Source organism: Rana temporaria, chromosome 13 (assembly GCF_905171775.1).
Source record: "Rana temporaria chromosome 13, aRanTem1.1, whole genome shotgun sequence".
Taxonomy (NCBI): Eukaryota; Metazoa; Chordata; class Amphibia; order Anura; family Ranidae; genus Rana; species Rana temporaria.
In genome coordinates, this window is record NC_053501.1 from 69,538,185 (window position 1) to 69,549,755 (window position 11,571).

At 45.7% G+C, this 11,571-nt stretch overlaps 1 protein-coding gene across 3 annotated transcripts in view; it reads left to right on the forward strand.

Annotated features, from left to right (window-relative positions):
- The window catches only part of LOC120920285 (serine/threonine-protein kinase PAK 6-like), a 169,447-nt gene that overhangs the window by 51,419 nt on the left and 106,457 nt on the right, over positions 1-11,571 (forward strand). Inside the window, exon 1 of one of the 3 annotated variants that reach the window (XM_040332275.1) lies at positions 11,275-11,364. The exons of the other annotated variants lie outside the window; for them this stretch is intronic. The gene's annotated coding sequence lies outside the window, so the exon portion shown is untranslated. Of the gene's footprint in view, positions 1-11,274; positions 11,365-11,571 lie in introns of those variants that run through there. 3 annotated transcript variants of the gene reach the window in all.

Genomic DNA, 11,571 nt, shown 5'->3' on the forward strand with positions numbered 1-11,571 from the left:
CTTTGTGGAGTGTACTTCTAATAGTTGTCCTGTGGACAGATTCTCCTGCCTGAGGTGTGGATCTCTGAAGCTCCTCCAGAGTTACCATGGGCCTCTTGGTTGCTTCTCTTATTTAATGCTCTTCTTGCCCGGCCTGTTAGTTTAGGTGGGCGGCCATGTCTTGGTAGGTTTGCAGTTGTGCCATACTCTTTCCATTTTCAGATGATGGATTGAACCGTGCTCCGTGAGATGTTCAAAGCTTGGGATAATTTTTTTTTTTAGAACCTAACCCTGATTTAAACTTCTCCACAACTTTGTCCCTGACCTAGACAGGTGTGTTCCTTGGCCTTCATGATGCTGCTTTACAGAATAGATGAAAATAGAGTTCACACAGGTGAACTCTATTTTAGGGCTGTGGAAATTAACTATTAATTCATCGATTAATCTTTAATTTTTTTGATCGATCAAAATTATTTTGATGGGTACTCACCTCTCCGCCGGCTTCCGGGAGTTCTGTCAGAGATCCGGTGAAGTCACGGACACCGGCGGGGTTTGGCGTATCCATCTGAAGGGCTCCTTTGCTGTGCCTTCATATCTGCATGCCGGCGGGACCTTATTATCTGCCACACGCAAGGGCTGTTACACTTCCCTCTATCAACCTGGGATTCTACAACCATCCACTGGGAGTTGTGATAGTTCCCTTCATGGGACATCTACATGCCGACGGACTGATGTTAACTTCTCCTCATCTGGATTCAGCAGTGGCATCGTTGTACACATTTTTATACCAGTATCATACTTGACTACATGTTTTTATGACTGCTTTTGCTATAGTTTGGTAATACTCGCAACATTTTTACAGTTTATGTAGCTACATCGATTTTATCTCCAGTGCAATATTTATTTTGTTACCTACTTGAAGACTATAAAAGTTTTAATGCTATTCCCATCCAGTGCCGCCTTTGTGTGTTTTTTGTATCCTGCTATCCATTTTTCCAGTGGTTGGTAGCTGTATTGGGAATCAGCCTGCAAGAAGATCAGCTAAAAGTGGTTGGATATGTATGTGCGTTATAATTAATCGAAATTAGTCGATTAATCGATTTTAAAAAAATCGATTAATCAAACACAAAAATTTTGATCAGTAACAGCCCTACTCTATTTACTAATTAGGTGACTTCTGAATACAATTGGTTCCACTGGATTTTAGTTAGGGGGTATCAGAGTAAAGGGGGCTGAATACAAATGCACACCACACTTTTCAGATATTTATTTGTAAAAAATATTGAAAACTATTTATCATTTTCCTTTCACTTCACAATTATGTGCTACTGTGTGTTGGTCTATCACATAAAATCCAAATAAAATACATTTACGTTTTTGGCTGTAACATGACAAAATTTGGAAAATTTTAAGGGGTGTGAATACCTTGAAATAAGAAATAAGAGTTGCTGTGATTTCTCTCTTTCAATCCTGCTGTGGACCATCCCTCTTTTCCTTCCCTATAAGTGATAGGAGTACTCTGTAGTACAGCCTGATCTCACCAGGCATCCAAATCCCATCTCACACGATGCCAGGGGGAAAGTTCCTGTCTCTGAGGCGAGGTCCTGTGCTATGAGCAGTCTCACTGAGGTCTCACCCGATTGTGGTCAGCTATGCCAAATTTTTGTTTAGCCAGTAGTCCAGCCACCAATGCAGCCTCTTTTTCTCACCCCCACCTCCTTTTAAGACTGTCCTCTCTTTTCCTCTCAGAAGCCTGCAGACCCTCTTTGCTTTGTTGCACAAGCCAATCACAGTCCAGCCCGAGCGTTTTTCATGATCACTCTGGCAAACCAAGGTGAGTAGTCTTGTGACTCTCCTACAAAGCACAATATTTGACTTTATGTATTTTTCTTTCTTATCAAATTATTGTACACAATTGCTTGTTGCTTTATTATATTTTATTTGTATACTTGTAGACATTTCTCCTGAAGAAGCAGTTGTATACTGCGAAACCGGTCGAGACTACGACTCCACCGATCAGACCAACGGTCTTCTGATCTATCTGATTAGTGGGGTTTGTCCCAAATGCCTTGTATTTTTTTGTATAATTTGTTAAATAAATATTTATACTACTTTTTATATTGTTGCATATCAGTGCCTCGAAAATCCCAAACAAACTCCCCCTCCCCCTTTGATCTATAGTCAATCAACTAGGCCGCAAGCAGCCCTTGTTTGAGTTATTGATTAGGTCATACCAATCACAGTCCATAATCGACCCAGACCAGGCCAGGATCACTGCCTCCTGCACTGGAGACACTCCATAAACAAGCATTGCAAAGTGGTCTCCTTTAAAGATGGCTGCTGCATTTATGCATATATGAATACTCAGTTTAACCCTGTCCACACTGCAGAAGGATAATACAGCAACAACAAAGTTCCATAGTATTTATCAGCTACAGTACAGGTTACAAAAGCAAAACATTTTGCTTTCAGGTTCAACTTTAATAAACCATGTAGAACATAAACTACCTCCTCTGATAAACAGGCATCCTGGATTGCCAGCTCTTTACTGAAGAGTAATTCGAGATTTTCCTAGCTTGTGACGGAAAATATTGATTATATGAAGACAGGAGGCGAGTATCTTATGCATTAATCCTTCTTTATTAATGCTCACAGCAGAAGTGTAAAACCTTTAACGAATGTAATAAAAGAAAAAACTGGTAGAACCACACCTCCCAGCAGTCCCATGGCCTAAACCACTCCCATTCCAGTCTCTATAAATGGACTGCTCTCACTAGAATCTTCCTCTTTCTTGCGTGAATAGGAGGTGTCGTTTCTTATTCTCCGATTACCGACTCCTCGGCCAGCCAGCCCGCGATTTGTAACCGAAGACCTTCAAAGGAGGAATGTCGCAGGACCCGACTGTGTCGACTCACAGAACTTGTTGATTGAACCGAACAGGGGAACATCACCCTAACCATAGGTCAACCGAACGAACGACTCCGGGTAAACGAAAATCAGTAGCCTGAAATAGAAGACCCAAAACATGAAAGGGTTGGGAAGGGAGGGAAGATACTCGCCTCCTGTCTTCATATAATCAATATTTTCCGTCACAAGCTAGGAAAATCTCGAATTATACATCAGACAGGAGGCTCATATCTTATGCAAGTTCAAAGCTAACACAGCATGAATATATACCAAAGAAAAGTCAAAACATTACATAGCAATCAAACATCATAAAACAGACATGGCAACATGATCCTCCGGTCTGAAATAGAAAAAACGGAAGACTGATTCAGAAGACCAATCAGCCGCCATTAACAGCTCAGAGAGTGAGCCTCCGGTCGCCATCACCTTGGTAGCCATGGCCCCTCTGGCCGAATGTGCTCCGAACAGCGTGATGTCTATACCCGCCAACGCCATGGTGGACCTAACCCAGCGCGCTAGAGTGGCGGTTGTGACCGGATGATGAGGTCTGACGTAAGAAACTAATAGTTGGGAGGAATCCGGACTACGTAGATCCACGGTGCTAGCTTCGTATGCTTGTAAGCATCTAACCACACAAAGTCGTGGATGTGAAGGGAAGAAGGGATAAAAGACCGAGTGTAGGCCGGTCTTTGTCCTGCGGACTATCGTGAACTTGACGCCTTGGGGTGAAAATTGTCGCCTAGAGATGTCCAAGGCTCTAACGTCGGAAACGCGCTTTATAGAAATCAAACAAAGCAGGATGGTAAGTTTGAATGACAGCAACTTAAGAGACAGTGACTCATTGTCTTCCCAGCTCGAGAGCATGGCAAGGACCCTGGAAACGTCCCAAGTGGACTGATACTTAGGCCGCGGGGGTCGTTTGAACCTGATACCTCGCAGGAGTCTGCAGATCAGGGGGTGTTTGCCGACAGGCCTAGAATCCACTGGATAGTGATAGGCCGATATGGCCGACCTGTAAACATTGATGGAACTGTAAGCCTTGCCAGAGGCAAAAGACTCCGCTAAGTAGTTCGCAATGATGGTTATAGGGGCATGCAAGGGATCAGCTTGCCGTTGGTCGCACCAACGTACCCAAAGCAGCCAGGCTGATCGGTATGCCGACCGAGTCCCCGGGGCCCAGGCCATGGCGAGGAGATCTCTAGCCGAGCTTGAAAGGCCGTCACCCGGGTCTGGCATCCAGAGACCAGCCATGCTAGGAGCAGTAGGTTGCCTTCTTCCACTAAGGGATGAATGCCCTTGGTCGGGTGTAACAGAATCCGAGGGAACTGGGGAAGGACTCTGGGGTGGTCGACGATCGAGTCCAGCAGTAGAGGGAACCAAGGTTGAGCCGGCCACCACGGTGTGATCAGAACCACCGTTGCTCCCTGATTGGCGATTTGCCGAAGGACCCTGGGGATCATTGAGAAGGGGGGAAACGCATAATGTGTGCCCCCTGTCCAGGAGTGGCGAAAAGCGTCCACTGCCGAGGACCCTGGGTCCGGTCTCCAACTGAAGAAGTGGGGCAGTTGGTGATTGAGGCGGGAGGCGAAAAGGTCTATGCCCAAAGGTCCCCAAAGTAAATTTATCTGGGTGAAAACCGAACGGTCCAAGCCCCAGTCGCTGGAATCCACCAGATATCGAGAGTTCCAGTCTGCTACTGTGTTGGAGACCCCCGGGATGTATTCCGCTAGCAGAGAGATGTCTCGAGACAGACAGAAATGCCAGATCTCCGCGGAGATGTCCGCTAGAATCTTGGATCTGGTACCTCCCAGGCGGTTGATGTATTGAACCGCTGAAATATTGTCCATGCGTAATAATACGCAACAGTTGGTCCGTGTTGTCAGGAAACTCTGAATGGCGAACAGAGCCGCTGAGAGTTCCAAAGCGTTGATATGTAACAGGGATTCCTCCCTGGACCAGATCCCTCCTGTGGACAGTAGCCCCAAGCGGGCGCCCCAGCCATGTCGGCTCGCGTCCGACTCGATGACAACATCTGGTTGTGCATTGAAAATTGTCCGGCCGTTCCACTCGGTGGCGTGGCGGAGCCACCAGCGTAACTCGACCTGAGCTTCTGGGGATATGGACACTTCGTCCGCGTAGCGGAGGCCCCGTCGCAGGTGTAAGATTTTTAACCTCTGTAGGGCCCTGTAATGTAAGGGAGCCGGGAAGATGGCCTGTATGGATGCAGCTAGTAGGCCGACTATGCGTGCTAGAATGCGTAGGGATAAGAAGCCCTTGCGCAGAACCGCCCTGATCTCTTTCCGGATTAGAGCCAATTTCTCGCTGGGGAGTCGCAGGATAGCGAGTTGGGTGTCTATAGAGAAACCCAGGAATTCCATCTCCTGTGCAGGGACGAGAACCGATTTTTCTCGGTTGATTACAAAGCCCAGGCTTTGTAACAGGTCGATGGTCCAGTTCATGTGACGATACGCCAGATTTCTGGAATAAGTCATTATGAGGAGGTCGTCCAGATAAATGATCAGACGAACTCCCCTGCTCCTCAGAGCTGCCACGACCGGTTTCAGGAGCTTGGTAAAGCACCACGGGGCTGAGGATAGGCCGAACGGTAGGCACGTAAACTGCCAGATGCGACCCCACCATCTGAAGCGGAGGAGGTGCTGAGACTCTGGGTGCATGGGAACTGTGAGGTAGGCGTCCTTCAGGTCTACCTTCACCAACCAGTCCCTTGGGGTGAGTAGGTCCCGGAGGCAGTGGATGCCTTCCATTTTGAAATGCCGATAGGCGACATGTTGGTTCAAGTCTCGGAGATTTATGACCGGGCGATAACCCCCCCCCTTCTTCTTGACCAGGAAGAGATTGCTGAGGAAACCCGGGGAAGGGGTGATGACTTCGGTGACCGCATGTTTGGCTAACAATTCTCGAAGTTCGGTGTCTATAAGGGTCACATTTTGTTCTGAAAAATGGATAGGGGGAGGTATTATCCCCAGAGTCGGTGGAGAGACCAGGTCTATCTGGAAACCCGTTACCGTGTTCAGAACCCAGGGATCTGCCGTAATCGCAGACCAGGCGTGCGTAAAAAACATTAGGCGGCCTCCCACCGGTATGAGGGGAAAGGGAATGAGAATGGTACTCACCGGAATACGGGCGTGAACGAGGGTATCCTCTTTGGCCGCGTCCTCTCCAGGGTCTTCCACGGGGGGGGAAGAATGGTGCCGGTTGCGCGGTGGTGGTATAGTGGGCGGGAGCCTGGTTATAGTGTGTTTGGGCAGAAGACCTCTGGAAGGGTCTGCCCGTGTTGTATCGGCCGGCAGAACGGCCCCTGTTTCTGCCGGCCCGGGGAAAAACTCTGGTATTATTGGTTTTCTTCAGAGATGTTTGAGCCTTGTCCAGGCTGTTGAACATTCCAACAAATTTATTAATGTCCTTTATTAAGGACTCACCAAAAAGCATGCCCTCTGCCGAGGGGCCTGGCTCGGACTCTGCTAAGTGGGCCAGTTGCGGGTCGAGGCGCATGAGAATTGAGCGTCTGCGCTCGACTGAACAGGCGGTGTTGGCGTTGCCCGTAAGGCATATGGCTCTTTGGGCCCAACCGCGCAGTTGATTTAAGTCAACCCCTTGGCCAGTTGTTGCGGATTGTTCCGCCAGATTCAGAATTTTTGTCAGGGGGCCAAACAGGTCCAGGATACGATCCTGGATATTATTGAAGGACCGATCGATCCCTTTCTTAGGCATCTTTCCTGTTTTAATCAGGTATTTCATCAGTATAGGATCCACTGTAGGTGTGGCAACCGCCTTCATAGGGATATGCGGGCGGGGGCACTCCGCTCTAAGTTTGTTGCGATTGGATTTATCCAATTGTCTCCGTGCCCAGAGCTCTACATACTGGGACACATGGGGCAGGGGAGACCAGTCCCCTGAGCGGGGATGTGAGATAGTGTCAGGATTGAAAAGAGGTTCCCCAGTGGCGTCTAATATGTCTTTGTCCTGTTTGTCAGGGTTGGCATCCGGGAGGATTGCCGAAGCCCCCGCATCCTCTTCCTCATAATAATCATCGGACCCTGAGACCTGTGATTTATCCGACTCGGCGGATGAATCGTCGTCTGACTCTATGATGTAAGAGTCTGGTTTGGCTCTCTTAGCGGAACCGTGCCTTTTTATTGACTCTCTGAGGCTCAGAGGTTGAAAAGGGTCTGTAGGATGCGTGGGGTGGCAGTCCGTGGAAGGATCTGCTCGTAGCATATTGTTAGCTTCCCCTGCCGGGGAGTCATAAACCGTTACCACGTTCTTCCTTTTAAAGGAAGATTTTCCCTTCTTTGTGGCCGGTTCTGTGCCGGGTGGTACGGACACAGGGGGGTAGTTGGATTGAGAAGCCCCAGAAGCGGTAGTTACTGCTAGTGCTGCTTGGACAGACTGGTTAATGATGTCCTGTAATTGGGAAGTACTGAGAAGATGAGTAGGTTCCAGGATTAGTTCCTGCTCTGTGGGGGAGGGGGAGCCCTCTTCAGTCATGATGATGAAGGAGAGAGACAGCGGTGCAAGGGTTAATGATGCACAGAAATTTTGCAGATGTCTGAAAAATAATGTGTATATATATATATGGCAGGTATCATCTAAAGGTTCTGGGGCGGTAGGATGTGGGCACAGGGTAGGATGGGAATTAAATTCCCAGGAGAAATGTGGTGACAGAAAACTATACCAGGCTCTCCCTCCGGTCACCAGCGCCGACTGACACGCGACGGGAGGAGAGCCTGTAAGTGAGAGCGCTCTGGGGGCGAAGTCTCGCGAGACTACGGCCCCCAGGCGTCTATTGGTTGGAAGGTGTGAGAGAGCACGTTTCTCAAGTCCAGAGCGCGATGCGATAGGACGGCGGGGGCGGCTCTGCAGAAGTGAAGTGAGGGGAGGCCCCGCCTACCTGGCGACGCACGTTCGTCCTATGGAGAGAAGGGGAAGATTGCCCGAGATGGCGCGCCGCATGGGAGAAAGGAAAGAGAGGGAGGGGTGCGCAGATCGCTGACAGAACTGACAATCAGCGGTGTCAGCGGAACGGAGGTAAGGAAAAAATATATGGGCACAGAAGAAATGTTAAGGATAAAGTAAGATATAGTACATAAAATAAAAGAGCTTGGAAGAAAGCTTAGGTGACAAGGAGATATGGGATCTCTTCAAAATCGCACCACAAAGACATAGAAATATATACAATATAAATATATAAGTAATATCAATATCTAATAATCCATGTATACTTATCTATGCTCCGCCGTGAGCAGAAAGAAAGAGGAAGATTCTAGTGAGAGCAGTCCATTTATAGAGACTGGAATGGGAGTGGTTTAGGCCATGGGACTGCTGGGAGGTGTGGTTCTACCAGTTTTTTCTTTTATTACATTCGTTAAAGGTTTTACACTTCTGCTGTGAGCATTAATAAAGAAGGATTAATGCATAAGATATGAGCCTCCTGTCTGATGTATAATTGCTGCTACACAGTGGTAACTGCTTCTTTTCGGCCTTGTGCACGGTGACTGGTTTTGTATAAACTTCTTTCTGTAGTTTTCTGCAGGCATCCTGTACTAGGAGGACCTGTAGAACACAGTGATGATGTCACTGATACATTTACAAGGCAATATCTGTGTTTACAAAGGCATTTTATGCACACAAAATTGATTTATATCCTTTGTGGCTACTTAGTAATATATTTAAATCCAGTTTTTTCAACTTTTATAATAAGTACCTTTTTAAAATCATAACTAAATACACAATGTATATGCTGTAACTAGACTGTGTATTTAGAAAATGCTGCAGGTTTTACATTTATATCAGAACAATGGTACTGACCTGAAGACATTTCTCAAATACCAGAACTTCAGTGTGAGCAAGAGAAAGTTTAAACTTTGCACATATGTGTCACTACAGGAAAAATGTTATTCTGGCTAATTTACTTACCAGTGTCATGTTAAAGTAAATCTAAAGCCAAAACCTGAAAGAAAAAAAAACATATATAAAAACAAAACAAAAAAAAACAATAATATAAAATAATAAAAAAAAAAAAAAGGAGGTAAATAAATTGATAAACCACATGTGATGCAAGACCACAGAGGAGATGTGAAGGGCGGAGTTACCGTGAGCATGTCTCGCTGTCCTGCTTCTTGGTTGAGTCTGATGTGGGAAAATAAAGCCAAAACCTTTTCTTTTTAGTAAGTGAGGCCTAGAGCCTCTGCTAGATTTTATTTCTATGTGTAATCCCCAGAATAGGAGCAAATTGAAAAAATCTTCTAATGGGGAAGTTTTTTTGTGTTTAAATGATAAAAGGTCATGACTTGGTGCCATGTTACATAAGCCATGTTTCCACTGTTATACTTTGTTGCCCTTGGTACCATAGAAGGCATGTTAGAAATGCTGCATTGCCAGGTAATAGCTTGGCCTCTTCTATGTAGTCTGGAATGTTCCTAGCTACATAATTATAGTTAATATGGCTAAAAAAAAGCATGATGTCCATCAATTTCAGAATCTAGCAGCTGCTAGAACACAAAACCAATGCTGGGAGTCTTTCAACCCTGAAGAACAGCAGAGCCAGCAGTAAAGAGTGGAGTGTTCTTGGGGGGCAGCATCGGGAATAAGGTAAGTATTGCAGAAAAAGCTGCTTTTGTTATTTGTGAAGTGCATTGGGTACTATATTTTTCATTTAGGGCTTGTTCGCATGGGTGATCAGGGGCAGTAAAAGCAGGCAGTTAAGCAGTGGTTTTACCTCCCACACATTCCATGGCCCTGATGCTTTGCTTTGCAGGTCCTGAAAAAATTAAACAGCATCTTAAATTTTGCAGACAGTACCACCATTGGAAAAAACGAAACAGCGCTCTTGTATAATAAATCACCATAGTGAATAAACAAATAAATCTTCATTTGAATTTTAAAAAATAAATAAAAATTGTGAAGTCCATGTATAAATCCCATACGTGAATAAATGTCCTCAGTGAGTATAGGAAAGGCTCCTCTCCACCCGCATGCAGACACACATTGCACTCACCAGACTTAATTGACCCCCTATCAAATTAGGCATATGGGAAAATCCAAAATGTTGTACATGAGGTCACAGGAATGAATACAAACCGCTGCTGTCATCCATTCAATATTTATAGAGATAGCGTATTCAAAGCTCCAGTTTTGCCATATAGAGAGGGAGAGCAAAAATACACTCACATGGTGCAGTAAATCAAATCATTTATTTAAAAATAAGGTTGTATTGCACTTGCATCAAAAAAGACGAGGATCAGCATATATTGTATAGGAATTGCCAGTTAGCGCTCCAACCGCGTTCCAGCTGACAGGAAATAACGTATTTCAAACACTACCCTGTACCACCACCGAACTTGGCCCATTCATGTCAATGGGGCCCCAACAACTGACCTGCAACCATGTGTAACTCCCACAGTGGGTCGGCATTTTCAGGTTAAAACAAGCAGCAACATCACCAAATCACTGCCTGTCCAAATGCCTCTGAAAAGTGAACCCATTGCAGATCACATGCACTGCCACACATCAGAGGCCTTGGGATTAAAAGCGGAGCTCTGCTTTATGATAACCTGGGTTAAGCTCTAGGTAAGTTCTGCGGTCAGTACTATGTATGTCCCAGTACTGGTCCTTACAGACACCAGTCCTCAGGAAGGATGTACTGGAAATGGAGCGAGTACAAAGAAGGGCAACAAAGCTAATAAAGGGTCGGGAGGATATTGGTTATGAGGAAAGGTTTGTGAGCACTGAACTTATTCTCTCTGGAGAAGAGACGCTTGGGAGGGGATATGATTTTAATTTACAAATACCGTACTGGTGACCCTACAATAGGGATAAAACTTTTTTGCGGAAGGGAATTTAACAAGAAACGTGGCCACTCATTAAAATTAGAAGAAAAGAGGTTTAACCTCAAAACTGCATAGAGGGTTCTTTACTGTAGGAGCGTCAAGGATGTGGAATTCTCTTCCACAGGCGGTGGTCTCAGCGGGGGGGCATTGATGGTTTCAAGAAACTATTAGATAAGCACCTGAACAACCACAACATACAGGGATATACAAGGTAATACTGACATATAATCACACACAGGTTGGTCTTGTGTCCTTTTTCAACCTCCCCTACTATGTACCTATGTAAGAATAGAGTAGTAAGCACCCTTCCAGATAGTCATTGATGGTGCTGTGTGGTTTCCACATATTACAGTTACAATGTATGCAGCAAAGATCTAGTAAGATCTAAAATTGCAAGCGGCTTTTAAAATGATGATTTTGTGGCTTGGAAGGTGTGAAGGCCGGGAAAGCGTTGGGCTGTTCACTTTACCTTTAAGAAGAGACGTTTAGCAGTTGTCTCCCCTGAGGGTGTGAAGTTATTTGACGTTCCTCTTACTCAGAGACAGGCTGGAGCTTGCAGCCAAGTTCAACAATCTACAGATTACACTTTGTAGCCGCTCAGCGAATGCTCTGAAACCTCGTATTTCAGGTAAGTAAAATGACAAGGTCTGGTGAGACCACACTGAGGGGGTAAGGTGGAGCAGACGCGGGTCAGGGAGGTCTCACCTGGGCACCGGTGTATGCTGTTATGGGTAACATGCTATGATCTGAAATCTGAATAGAAATGGGTGCATGCACAACACAACCTATAATCATATTATTTACAGCAGGCTGGTATGGTATTTTATTTATTTAC